The 14,247-nt window shown below is 40.3% G+C and overlaps 1 protein-coding gene across 3 annotated transcripts in view; it reads right to left on the bottom strand.

Moving 5' to 3' along the window:
• ADIPOR2 (adiponectin receptor 2) overlaps nucleotides 1–14,247 on the bottom strand; it is a 106,426-nt gene that overhangs the window by 83,712 nt on the left and 8,467 nt on the right. The window contains exon 1 of one of the 3 annotated variants that reach the window (XM_054577192.1): nucleotides 4,489–4,701. The exons of 1 other annotated variant lie outside the window; for it this stretch is intronic. The gene's annotated coding sequence lies outside the window, so the exon portion shown is untranslated. Of the gene's footprint in view, nucleotides 1–4,488; nucleotides 4,702–14,247 lie in introns of those variants that run through there. One more of the 3 variants, XM_054577191.1, reaches the window with a different exon arrangement.

Below are 14,247 nucleotides of genomic sequence, written 5' to 3'. Positions count from 1 at the left end.
AAGGCGGCAGCTGGAGGACCGGGCGGGCGAGGTGGTGGCTGGTAAACTGGGCAGTCCCACATCTGTGTGCGGATAAACCATGAGGAACAGCTGGGGAGTGAGACAGACCACACAATACTGGGTTCCAGTGCATGCAAAGAAAGCCTCAAGACCTCTGGCTGTAAAAATCTATGGGAGATAAAGCAGGAGAAACTCCTAGCCTCAAAGGAGAGTTCGTTGGAAAGACCCACAGGGTCCTAGGGTATATACACAAACCACCTGAGAATCAGCACCAGAATGGCCCAACTTGCTTGTGGGTAGCAGGGGGAAGTGACTGAAAGCAGCTGAGCCAAGCAAGCGGCATTGTTCCCTCTCGGACCTCTCCCTGACAGACAGCGTCCCAACTCTGGAACCTGGGTAGGTTGCCCCACCCAGGTGAATAGCTAAGGCTCTGCCCCTCCCAACCTAACAGGTGCGCTGAGACAAAGAATTATGGCCCAAATGAAAAAACAGATCAAAGCTCCAAAAAGAGCTAAGCGATGAGGAGATAGCCAATCTATCAGATGCACAGTTCAAAACACTGGTAATCGGGACACTCACTCCATTTGGTTGAGTATGGTCGCAAAATGGAGAGAAAAGTGAAAGCTCCACAAAGTGAAATAAAGAAAAATTTACACAAAACCAAAAGAAAAGGGAAGGAAACTGGGACTCAAAATCGACGATTTGGAGCAGACGGACAAGATAAACATTCAACCAGAACAGAATGAAGAAACTAGAATTCAAAAAAAGGAAGATAGAAACCTCCAAGACAACTTTAAACATCCCAACATCCAAATCATAGGGGTGCCGGAAGGAGAAGAGGAAGAGCAAGACATTGAAAACTTATTTGAAAAAATAGTGTAGGAGAACTTCCCCAATCTGGTGAAGGAAATAAGACTTCCAGGAGATCCAGGAAACTCAAAGAGTCCCAAAGAAGTTGAACCTAAGGAAGCACACACCAAGGCACATCATAATTACATTACCCAAGAGTAAAGATAAGGAATCTTAAAAGCAGCAAGAGAAAAGGAGACAGTTACCTACAAAGGAGAAAAGACTATCACATGATTTCTCAAAAGAAACCTTGCAGGCAAAAGGGGCTGGAAAGAAGTATTCAAAGTCAGGAAAGGCAAGGACCTACATCCAAGATTCCTCTATCCAGCAAAGCTATCATTTAGAATGGAAGGGCAGGTAAAGTGCTGCCCAGATAAGGTCACGTTAAAGGAGTCCATCATCACCAAACCCTTATTATATGAAATGTTAAAGGGACTTATCTAAGAAAAAGAAGATCAAAACCTATGAACAATAAAATGACAACAAACTCACGACTATCAACAACTGAACCTAAAAACATAAACAAACTAAGCAAACAACTAGAACAGGAACAGAATCATAGAAATGGTAATCAGGAGAGGGATGAGAATGGGGAAAAGGTACAGGGAATAAGTAGCACAAATAGTCGGTACAAAATAGGCAGGGGGAGGTTAAGAATAGTACAGGAAATGGAGAAGCCAGAGAAGTTATGTGTACAACTCATGGACATGAACTAAGGTGGGGTGGGGGGGTGATGCAAATGCTGGGTGACAGGGTGGGGCAGTGGAGGGGAATAAAGAGGAGGAAAAATAGGACAACTAATAGCATAATCAATAAAATATATTTAAAAAAGAAAAATTTAAAAAAGAAAAAAACAATGACTGGTTTGATCTCACTTTTTTCAGAGAACACTCTGCAACACAAAAAAATAAGCCTTAATATAAACAAAATTTTAATTAATAGTAATGCAACAATATTGGTTCATTAACTGTAACAAATATTCCACATTAATGGAAGATGTTATTAACAAGGAAAATGGGGGATGGATAATATGGGAACTCTCTGTACTACCTGCATAAACTTCTGTAAATATAAAACAGCTCTAAAAAATAAAGTATTAATTTTACTTAAACCTGCAAATGGAAATTTGCAACTTTGCAAATGGAAATGGAAAGAAGAGTGAAATGAAAAGAACACAGTGAATTTTTACATAATATACCTCTGGACTGTCTAAACTTTCTACACTGAACAGTACTTTAAGGAGAGGCTCTGTAGCATACTGAGAGTCTCGGTCCTGAAACCATACTGCATGGTTTCAAATCCCAGCTTCGCCATTAACTAGCTGATAAATTTGGGCACTTAATATCTCTGTGCCTTAGTTTCCTCATCTGTAAATAGGGATAACAGTATGTGTACCCCCAGAACTGCTACTGGTATTATATGACTTACTACATGTAGAGTGTTGGAAAACTATCTAGCACATAATAAATGCTCAATAAATGATGTTCACCACCACCATCGCATATGTTATTCATTATCAAGTATCTATTATTCTAAATTTTTGTAAATCTTTGACTAGTAAAACAAATCAAGACAACTTGGTTCATCAAGTGCAGGATCTTTGATGCAGAAAATACCCGTGTATTGAATTGCCAAAAAGAAATAACCTAAGATTTTTTTTAAGCAAATTACAAATTAACAAAAATTTGAGCCAATTTATATAAAAATAATCACTCACATTCCATAAGGATAATCAAAGACAAACCCTTCTGAGTGGTGTGATTCTGGATAATTTTTACTTTCTCCTTTATACTTTTCTTACTCATTTTAATTTTCTACATAGAATATGCATCATTTTTAATAAAATAAAATAGAACTCAGGTAACTTTTCTATTAAGGTCCAGATGATAAATATTTTAGGCTCTGCAAGTCATATGGGTCTATGGCCGAATTACTCAACTCTACCGTTGCACCACAAAGTAACCATAGACTATATCTAAATGAATGCGTATGACTATGTCCCAATAAAAAATTTACAAAAACAGGCAGCTGGCGGGACTTGGCCCACAAGCTGTTAGGTTTGCTGACCCCTGAAATGAAGAATAAAACAAAGTCATGTTCATTTTGGAATACAAAATGTGACTTATACCAAAGAAAGTGCACCAGCTATATTGACACTATCGATGAAAAAAAACAATCACTTATTAACTCATACAAGTCTAGAGATAGAAAAACTTTCGGGAAATCCTGTCACGCCTAGTATCCTAGTAAAAAGAGAAAATGTGTCTAAAGTCTAAATAGAAACTACACTGGTAGGTGGGCAGGTAAAACAGAAGCTAAAAGAAATATGCCCTTCATATTTAAATCAATTTGAAATTTTTCAAAGTTCCACATGTGTGGAAGTCCTGAGTACTGATGAAATGACTTTAGTTACAGATAATAATCATCACTCTTGACAAATTTCTGAGAAAGAAAACACCTATGAACAACTAACAGCTTCAGAAATTAAATTTCTGTGACATGAAAAATTAGGAAAGAAAAATCTATGAAACGCTAAAAGAGTAAGTGTCAAAGTGTAGTGAATGACAAGACATAAAGTTGGCCCTCGGTATGAGAGCACTTCACACTACGGAAGGGACAAAAGTGTATGCTCTGCCCCCCAACCAAACCAAAGTTTTGGCCTTAAAGGAATTATTTTTAACATTTCATAGGGAAGAGTTTTGTGGTCAAATTATTTTAAATGTTATGACATATTTCTTGGAGTTTTAAATGCTGCCGGGGGTGGGGGGCTGTTTTTGGAAGACACACAATGGGAATAACGCTTAAGCCTGAGAAATCCAGTCCAAAAATAAAAGTATTAAAATACATTGTCCTTTTTTTTTAAAAAGTCAACAACCTGCAATAAAGTCAGATCAACCAATAAAATGTCAGTTGGACATTTGAGTGTTTCTAACAAAATTCACTGTTAGCCATCATGTTAAGTTGTTAAAACTCCAGAAGCAAACGTTTAAATAAGGTCAAAGCCAGGAGGAGAAGAAAAGAACCTATTATTTTTCAAACCAAACTCTCTCACAGACCCCATAACGTTGATTTAAATCCTGTTTTCGGCAGTTTTAAAAGCATGTCTCTCAGTGAGCACTGACAGACGAAAAGCCCGACAAGGTTTGGAAAAACAGGGCCCAAGTTACTCTGCCAACTAGGCTGCCCGAAAAGCCACCTAAAAAGAGAGGAAAATCTTCCCAATACATATACTGTCAAAGTAGTGAGTACTAAGCAGAACCCATTCGAAACCTGCACCAAAGAAACCCCAGAAGTGATAGAAAGAAACGGAAATGAAGAAACGGAGGGCAGATTCCCTCGGTGGGCAGCAAGTAAGGACGACTGCACGCCAAGGGAGGAGAGCTAAGAGGGCTCTGGACCCTCCGCTAGGAGGGACAAGACGGGCGGTGGGTGCCAGGCTCAGGAGACAGCGGTTGAAAGGAGGGCGGATCCAGGCCCCTCACGGTGCGTCGCGCCGTCCACTACACTGCACACTGTCCGGGGGCAGCGGGTCACGTTAGGAAGCTAAGTCCAGGGCTGGGACGAGCGCGCGCTTCCCGACCCACGCCCGGACACTTGCCTCCTCAGCCCTCGCCTCCTCCCCGACCCCGGAGGCTGTACCTCTTCGCCCGGGAAACGGCACTCACACTCCGGAGACACTCACTTAGAGCTTGTCGCCGCCTCGCAGCTCGTGTCGAACTCCTCGGGAACCACAGCTGAGGGGAGGGGGAGGAGGGGGGGACGGAGAAGGGAAGGGGCCCAACCCGGTGTAGCCGTGCCACTGCCGCCGCCGCGATACCGAGTCTGACGTCGTGCGCGCGCCGCCGCGACCGCCGCCGCCGCGTTTGCCCGCCCCCACGACCGCACGTCGCCGTGACGTAAATCGCACGAGGAGGTAAGATCCAATAAGACCTCACCTCGAGCGCAGCCGCGCTGGCCAAAACCAGAAGCTCCCTTTTTGACAACCTAGAACCTGGGTGCGTCCTGGGAATTGTGGTTCAGCCAGGGACTCAGTGAAAGCAATGCTGAGCGTTAAGGAACCGAGAGAAAGCGCTCCGCGGGCGCTCTCCTAAATTCCCTTCGTTCTTTCCCTCCTACCGAAAAGGGAAGCAGTTTAGATCAGAAGAGGCGGGGGCAGTCCTAGCTCGTCGATGCTTTTCCCAGTCTCTATGGTTACGAGTTCTACACCTTGGGAAGAAGCCAAAATTTAGGGATTTAGGATAGATGGTGTATTTCTGCCAACGGCCTATATATATAGTTCCGTGTCGCCTGTGAAAGCTTCAGAAATAAATCCGAAGGCATTAGCCAAATCTTACGAAAACAAAAGCGTTTGCCCTTTAGTGCCCATTAAGGTATTATGATTTATGCCCTACTCTCAGAAACAAACGTGCGACATTCACTCCTAGAATACAATTCAGAACGATTTTTATAATGTTTTTCATGTAATAGGAGATCAGAAATTATTTCAACATTAAATAATACTGTGTCCATTTACACTGAATGAGCGATTTTTCTACATGTGAGCTTTCATTTGAGTTCTAACTTAGAAAACAAGAACAGGTTTCGTTACATACTTATTCTATAAGAAAAGGAAGTACAGTGTAGGAGTTGGCATTGAAAAATGTTTACTTCACATTCAGTTCTAAGGGGAATTCGTCATACTCTGAAGAGGTAATTGCCTTAACTGTCAAAATTCTTGTTATTGGCTAGACAAAATCCATAGCTTTCCATGGAACTACGTCCATGGCTTGATGTGCTTCATTTCCGTTGGACCACAGCAAGAGAAAACAAAGATGCCCAAAAAAGCTTCATATCAGCATAAAACCCGCAGTCTAATATATGAGGGAAAAATAAAAATAGAGAACTCTTCAGCCTAGAAATGTAATACTAAGAAGTGATTAAAGTTACTAAAAAGCATGAATAATAGGATCTTAATACTGGTATTTTAGAGCTAAGGCCACCCAGTTAAGTGTGAAAGAAATAGGATTAGTATAAATAAAATTATGGAACTAAATTGATTTTTTTAAAGATATTATTTATTTATTTTTAGATAGAAGGGAAAGGAGGAAGAAAGGGAGGAAGAGAAACGTGAATGTGTGGTTGCCTCTCATATACCCCCTACTGGGAACCTGGCTTTCAACCCAGGCATGTGCCCGACTGGGAATTGAACCGGTGACCTTTTGGTTCACAGGCTGGTGCTCAATCTACCGAACCACACCGGCCAGGGTGTGGAACTAAATTTAAAGGAACTAATTCCCTTCAAGTAGTAGTTTACATTGAAAATATTAATTATATTTTTAAGTTTATGTGATTTGTATAAGACATAATAATGACATCTATTTTTCCAGGTAAAAACAAAGCTTTGAGATTGAAATCAAGGAAGACAGTCATGCACTTCCGCAACACATCAGAAGCAGAATACAGGCATCTCTGAATGAGAAATTTGACCCAGCATACCAACTCACATAGGGCAAAGTTGAGAACAAGAACCTCAGATTTAATAAGAGGTTTATTTAAGGTGACAGAGCAATATAAAAAAGACAAAAAATAAATTGTTTTAGAACTTCAAATCATTTTTACACCCTTCTCTCAATTTTTCTTTGACAAAACAAAGAATTTTACTCAAGAAGCTTTCTCAGGAACTCTCCATTGTGTACTAAAATGTGAGGAAAAGCCTTAATATTTTCCCACCAAGATTTTACCTATCATTCTGTCACCTTGACCCCATTCCCAGATCACTAATCCCAATTCCTAATGTTCACAATGGTAAAACAAACCACTTTACTTCCTCAAAATGCCCATACCTTTTCAGCTAATGAGGATGTGGCCACCATCCCTAACCCGAGGGACAATCCTGAACCCCGCGTCTGTGACTCCCTTCACCCATATATCTTACCTAAATGCCACAGTTAAATGTTCCAAAGCAGATTTTTCAGGGTTCTCTCAGCTACTAATCTTTATATGTTGTCTTCTGATTAGCTATCCAAAAAACAAGGGAAATTCAGTAAAATCCTATATCCTCCAATGTCATCTAAGGAGCTTTAGAATCTGTTCTCTCCATTCGTATATTTTCCACAGGGGGATAAAGTCCATCATCTTCTGCAGCATGAAGAAAAGGGTCTTTCACCCATGGTCTCCATACTAGCCACCAGTGACCCAACAGTGCTCTATGGCACAGCTAGTCTGATGTAATCCTCTCCACAATTATCAGATGTTGTTGACACAGTGAACACATCACTGGATGAGTAATATTCATAATCCAGTTGTGGCAATCACATAATAAGGCTTCAGCAACACTATGTTGCTGAAATGATGATGTTGGACTTACTCTGGGGACAGACTTATTCTCCATTGTGATGTGTAAGCCAGCAGTCAATGAGAATTAGAGATGTACCTAAAGCAGTGATTTAAAACATGCAATACCTGACTATTTAGTCAGGGGCACTGACCTCTTTTTTCTTAGACTGTCAAATGAAAAAAATGACTACAGCCAACACAACAACAGCAGTTCAGTATGAATGCCCTGTCTTAAACCATAAATACATAGATCATATAACAGAATTGCATCTTATGGTCACATGATATAATAAGTTTGCATCTGATTGGTTAATTCATGGTACAAGAAATCCTTATATGCAAGTATAGGCACCTGATTTTTTTAAAAGTCATTTTGTTTTTTGTTTAAAAAGATTTCATTTATTTTCAGAGAGAGGAAAAAAGGGAGAAAAAGAGGGACAGAAACAATTGGTTACTTTTCACACACCTCCAACTGGGGACCCCAGTCCACAACCCAGACATTCCCTGACCAGGAATCAAACCTGCAACCCTTTGATTCTCAGACCAGCACTCAGTCCACTGAGCCACACCAGCCAGGCTAAAAGTCACCCTGGAGCAAAAAGGGTAGGTAATTACTATTGTTATTTTTGTAAATCAATCAAAATTATACCTACTTTTTAACCAGATTGGCAAAAAATATAATAAATATTTTGGTATGCCACAGGATTTCAGAAATCAGTTTATGTGTGCCATGATATGAAAAAGGTTGAAAATCACTGATCTAAAGCAACAAGTAAATGAAAGTGAAGCTTTCAAATTCTAAAGGGTAACAAAAATTTTTTCTAGACCCAATTGTAAATTTAAACAAGATTGTAATTAGTTTTTCTGCCTGTCCTTTAAGGAAAAAAAAAATGATTTAATTTATTATTTTTCTAATGAAAACAATTACTATTTTAGGAAGAAAAAAAGACAAACTATTCTGCTAGTGAAAACCAAAATTAGTAGTCTTCTTTGAGAGAACTGTGTCTGCAACTTTTTCAAAAACTTACAAAGGAAAATTAACAGCTTCATTACTACAAAATTCTTAAAACTAGACAATATGAAAGATGGACCGTCAAAAAGATAACTCCCCCCGTCAAAAAAGAACAAAGACTGTCAAATCTGTCCCTGTGGTTGTCTTACATATATGTTGTAGGAGAATAAATAAAACCTTCATTCTACCCTCTTAGGTTCTGTGGCTAGCCCAAGAATTAAACTGACAGAATGCAGTTTAGCGGGTGGAGGACCCCCCTAAAATTAACATGGTATGGGGAAGGGGGGTAAGTGGTGATGGACAAAGACTTGACTTGAGGTGGAGAACACACAATACAGTGTACAGATGATGTGTTGTAAAATTGTGCACCTGAAACCTGTATAATTTTGTTATCCAACATCACCCTAATAAATTCAATAAATAGGGGGTGAAATTTCTTTTTAATGTAAAACACACTAACAGAAAAGCTTACATGTTTAGTTATTATTTTTACCTCTACGCAGGAGTCTTCAGAAGGAAAATGAAGACCTGAGGAAGCAGTTAAACAGTCAAAAGCCTTATATATGTTTTTATACAAAGAATGAAAAATTGTATGGATATGACAAGACTCTGAGGAAACACACCAGAACCACTCTGAGGACTCAGAACTGGTGCTAGATACTAGCAAGGGCCCATTTTGCCCCGCTGGCTCCCCGCTTTACATCAGGTGACTGTGAGTTTTTCCTCGGAATCCCAGGCCCCACTGCTTTAAGTAACAGGTCCTGACTTTATTTGAGCTGTCCTTAGAAAATCATCAAGATGGGTAAAGGCTGAGATAACCCAGGGAAAAGAGAAGGAAAAGAAAAGGATAGCTGCTATTAATCTCAGCTTTTTAGTGGATTGCTGACTGAGAGTCTTAACAAAATCTTTGCTGGTTAAATGAGAGACCCAACTCTCTTTAGCTCCGAAACGGAAATGACTCTTGCTCTGCCAACCCAAATAGCCAATGGAGTGCCAGTACCTGTTGCAGATACCCAAATCTGAGCGGTGAGGTGGGCTCCTCCAGGCATCCATATGGTAACACAGGGAAGCTGGAAAAGCCGCCGAAGGGAAACTTCTTCAGGGAAGGCAAAATGCCATCAATGAGTTCACCCTGACAGAAAGGCCTATGCCTCAGAAAGCATGACAGTTCTGGTGGCATCCATCAAGCTCTCCCTGGCCCTTGCTCAGCCATTCTTAAGTGACTAAGAATCTTCATGGAGTTGGATTCATGAGGAAAATTTTCCTCTAGAGCAGCAGTCCCCAGCCTTTCCGGCACCAGGGAGAGGTTCATGGAAGACAATTTTTCCACAGGAGGTGGAGCTCAGGTGGTAATTAGAGGGAAGCTTCACCCCTCACCCACCGCTCACTTCCTGCTCCTAACAGGCCATGGACCTGCACTGGTCCACAGACAGGGGGCTGAGGACCCCTACTCTAGGGTGTGAAGCAGTCCCAGAGGGTATAGAGGGAAAAGGTTTCTACAGAAAGTAACCTCACAGGGTGATCTGATGATAAATTCCTAACTGGGTGGGACAGGGTAAGTGTCACGCCCCAGATCTATAATGTCTTTAGTAAAGGCTTATCTTTGCCTTAAGAAAACCCTGTCCATTGTTTCTGTGCATCTAGGTTAACATACTTTTGAAATGCCTGTTTTCAGACCTCTCCTTCTAAAGCATGACCACATCAAAAGAACATATAATCTTCTTAATTATCCTATAATCTGATCCTTGCCTGGTTTTGTCTCTCCATAAAATCTACCTCAATTTTAAATGCACAGAAAAGCTACCAGCTTATTTCTTGGAAGCATTTTTCCCAGTCTGTGGAGACCTTGTTACCAGGCATATCTTCTATTTGACTCAAATAAATTATTAAAAAGTTCTCTACAAATTTGGATGTTCTTAGGTTCAACAAGGGATATTCACTGCATTTGGATCATCTAGAGATGTGCACATAAAAGCTGATTTTTCCTATAACTTTATTGAGACCCTACAGATCTCAAAGGAAGAATTTAAATTAACACGGGAAATCATGCCTTTGAGGCCAAAAAGCCCCAAGACAGTCAGCCTCCCATTAATACTAACATGGCCAAGATAAGGACCCTTTGATACTTCTAAATTAATCTTTTTATGTGCACAATTACAGAAAGCCTGCTATAAAATTATTGATCAACCTATGATGTCAACCCAATTCTTTTGAGTTTCTAACAACTGTTTTTATTTTTAAAAGGGTGATAAGGGCAAGATGATTTAAGAGGAGCAGCCTAGCCAGAGACCCCTCCCAGGTTAACTGTTAATCATTGCTTATCTGTTCCTGTAGCCCGTTTTCACATCCCTTCCCCCGCCTGGGTAGCACATCAATCTCATCAATCTCCCACCTGAATGCTAATCCCTTCCCCCACCTGGGAAGCCCATCCGTTTCCCGCCGGAATGCTAGGGCTTATAAACCCCTATCTAACCCCGATTCGGGGCTCAGAATTTGGAGACTGCCTCCTCTGAGCCCGCGCGTGTGAATAAAGGCTTACTCCGTTCCCTGAATCGTGTCTTGAGTCTGGCTTTCCGTAACAAGGGAAAGATCATTTGAAACTGGACTTGTCAAGGTCAGATATAAATTGTAAATACCTCCAAAACAAAATTTAGATCTGTCAACTTAAGAAACATTCCAACGTAGAGAATTTTTGGTGAGTTTATTTGAGCCAAACTGATGACGCTTGCCAGGAAGCAATATCTCAATGGATGGAGAAAAACTCTGAAGAATAGCAGTCTAGCACCTTATTTTAGACATTACAATCAAAGGAGGAGCCATAAGGGGGTCACATGAAATCCACTGGTGATAGCTTAGGGAGGCAAGAGAAAGCAAAGTGGGGAAACCTCAGGGATTGAATAGAAGGTAAAATGATAGACACAAACTTCTTTTACATAGGTGGGTAAAGGATAGTTAACAGTCAACAATCAACAAGATAACCCTAACAATGAGGGGATCTGTGATCTCAGCTTGTGCCCAAGAGGTTTGGGGAAAAAAGGAAAGTTGCCTGGACATTCTGAAGGTATGTTGTCATAGATGCAAAAAGACAATAGACAGGCTCACTTAAGATAAAATTGACCTTTGTTAGGGAAAAATACTAGCCTAGAACATGACTACCCGCCATGAACTGCTTTTAGTTAATTAGTTTTAATTTTAGACCATCCTTTGTATGTAGTTGTATTTTTTCTATAGTTGTGTGAGGAAGTGAGGCATGTTTACCTACGCCTCCATCCTGACTGGAAGTCTCTTTTTTCTTACTCTTTGTTCTTTTTTAAAAAATTTTACTTTCTTAGAAATTGAGGTTTTAAGAATTAAAATCTCAATATATGTAAGAATAACTTTGGGTGTTCCATAAGGGCCCTCAGAGCACGTCAAAAGATTTGCTTTTATGTTAAATTGAAGAGAAGCATTGTAAAAATAAATGATAAAAAACCTTTTTTTTTTGGTATGGGTAAACAATGGCTGTAAATTAAATAAATATCCCATAGGAAATCAAGATGGGCACTTGGTTCTTTCAGGCTCCTTGGAAAACCCTATTTTTCAGTTGTTTTGATGTTTAGGTCAATGAGGGACCACTTATACCATGGTGGTTCAATAAGATTATAATAAAACTAAAAAATTCCTATCACCTAATGAGGTCATAAGTCATAGACCCCTTAACATTGTAGCACAATGCATTACACAAATACTTACCATTATGTTACAGTTGCCTATAGTATTCAGTATAATAACATGTGCAGGTCTGTGGCCTAGCTAGGAACTGTATGGGAACAGAATTTGTCAACCCAAAATATATATCTCTTAGGTTTAAGTTTTTTTTTTTTAAGAGAGAGGGGAAAGAAGAGAGAAAGGGAGAGAAACATCAACGCACAAGAGAAACATTGCTCTGTTGCCTCTCAAATGCCCCCAACCCATTCTAACCCATGACCCTAACCAGGGACTTGGCCTACGACCCAGGCATATGCCCTGACTGGGAATCGAATGAGCAACTTTTTGATTCACAGACTGGCACTTAATCCACTCAGCCATGCCAGCCAGGCCTGGTTTAGGATTCTTTTTTGGCCAGTTAAGTTTAAGAAACAGCAGACATGGGAGAACCTCTAAAAACAAAGTAAAAATCACCCTTTGTAAAAGGTATGTACATTTGTAAGGGAAATCTTCATATGAAACTGTGCCTCCCTTGGTGTACCTGGAAGAGGGGGGTGACCTTATCTGTGGAAATTCTTATCAATTTATAAGAAAAAGACTTAAGCTAGTGTGGCTCAGTGGATTGAGTGCAGGCCTGCAAACCACAAGGCAGCTGGTTCAATTCCCAATCAGGTCAAATGCCTAGGTTGTGGGCCAGGTACCCAGCTGGGGGTGTGCGAGAGGCAATCAATGTATCTCTCCCACACTGACGTTTCTCTCCCTCTCTTTCTGACTCCCTTCCCCTCTCTCTAAAAAGTAAATAAGTAAAAAACATATATATAAAAAAAGATTTAAGTCTGTATAACCTTAACCTTGTTTACTGTGCTTTTCTTGGTAACCTCCCATAACTGACTCCTTCTATCTTAACATCTCTTTTTATCTTCAGCTGAAGATGGTATTAAGGTGGTGACTCCAGATGTTTTGGCAGATTACTCAGTTTTCCTGGGTTTCTCACATGTGTACGTACGCAATGTGAACATGTTTTTATACTTTTTTTTCTCCTTTTAATCAGTCTTCTACTACAGTGATGTCTCAGCTAAGAACGCATAGGGAAGGGGGAAATTATTTTTCCTCCCCTACAGAGCAATAGGCTATACCATATACACTAGGAGTTGTAGGGGTTCAGAGCAAGTCACCCCAAGATGTACATTTGTGGTATGTGATTGTTTTGAGCTAAATGTAACCAAGACCCTGCAGGCTTAAAAGTAACTTCTCCCCATCCTTCTTAACTAGAAGAATTTGAATTAGGGGCCTTGCCCATAAGAGGTTATCAGAAATAACATTTTTTTAGCTATCCATAGGACAAGCCAAACTTATAATTACTGAACTTCTGCTCTTCTTGTCTTCCTGCAACGAGCTTCCTCCCCACTGAAGTCCCAAGGTGATCTTTAGCTTAGACTGTCATATATACCTCATGTTCTCTTTCTGTCTTTGTACCTCTCATGTATGTGGAAGTCTATGACTCTTGTGGGGGGTTCTCACATATGTGTGTCTAATTAAATTTTTTCTTGTTAATCTCTCTCATGGCTATTTGATTATTAGACCAGCAAAAAGAACCTTGAGGGGAAAGTTTCTTCCTCCCCAACAGTGTGTAACAGGCTATACCATGTATGTTTGTATAAGTACACTCTATGATGTTCATACATAAAAGAGTCTAATGATGCAATTGCTTTTTTTTATCGTGGATGCAAGCCTTTTGGTTTTCAGAGCCCCATCATTCAGGTGGGAGTCTTAAAAGTTGAGGTGCTAATTGTGTGGTCCAAACACTTCACCCCTCAGGGAGAAACTAGGAGTGGGGAGTTCCCTCCCACTTGTATGGCATTATGCTGGCTGGAGTTTATGGCAAGAGTGTGTCTCAGCTTTTCTTACACATTTTGATGTGGATGTTTTCTCACGCAATGTATAGAAAGTTCCTCGGTTTTCTTTAGAGATTATTGCTCTGCCTCCAGCTGCCCATTTTATGTGTTCATGAAATGAGGGGAGTTCAGGAGCCATCCAAGTCAAATGAATTTTGACAAATGTAAACACCTGTGGAAGCACCACTTCAGTCGAAGTATAGAATGTTCCTAACTACCCCCCAAAATTCCCTCATGCCCCTTTGGAGTCAGTAACGCTCTCCCAACCCTGCCCCGGGCAGCCACTGGTCTTCTTCTATCACTAGATTAGATTTGCCTCTTCCAGAATACTAAATCAATGAAATCATGCAATATGCACTCTTTTGTGATTGGTTTATTTCACTCAGCCTAATGTATCTGAGATTCGCCCATGTTGTTGAATATCAGTAGTTTGTTCATTTCTATTGCTTAGTAAACCGGGGTAGAGAATTTTTGGTGAGTTTAATTGAG

Source organism: Pteronotus mesoamericanus, unplaced genomic scaffold, assembly GCF_021234165.1.
Source record: "Pteronotus mesoamericanus isolate MK-2021 breed Mesoamerican mustached bat unplaced genomic scaffold, CSHL_Meso_final contig_41, whole genome shotgun sequence".
Taxonomy (NCBI): Eukaryota; Metazoa; Chordata; class Mammalia; order Chiroptera; family Mormoopidae; genus Pteronotus; species Pteronotus mesoamericanus.
Note: the sequence above shows the minus strand (reverse complement) of the source record. Positions and strands in the feature narration are given on the sequence as shown.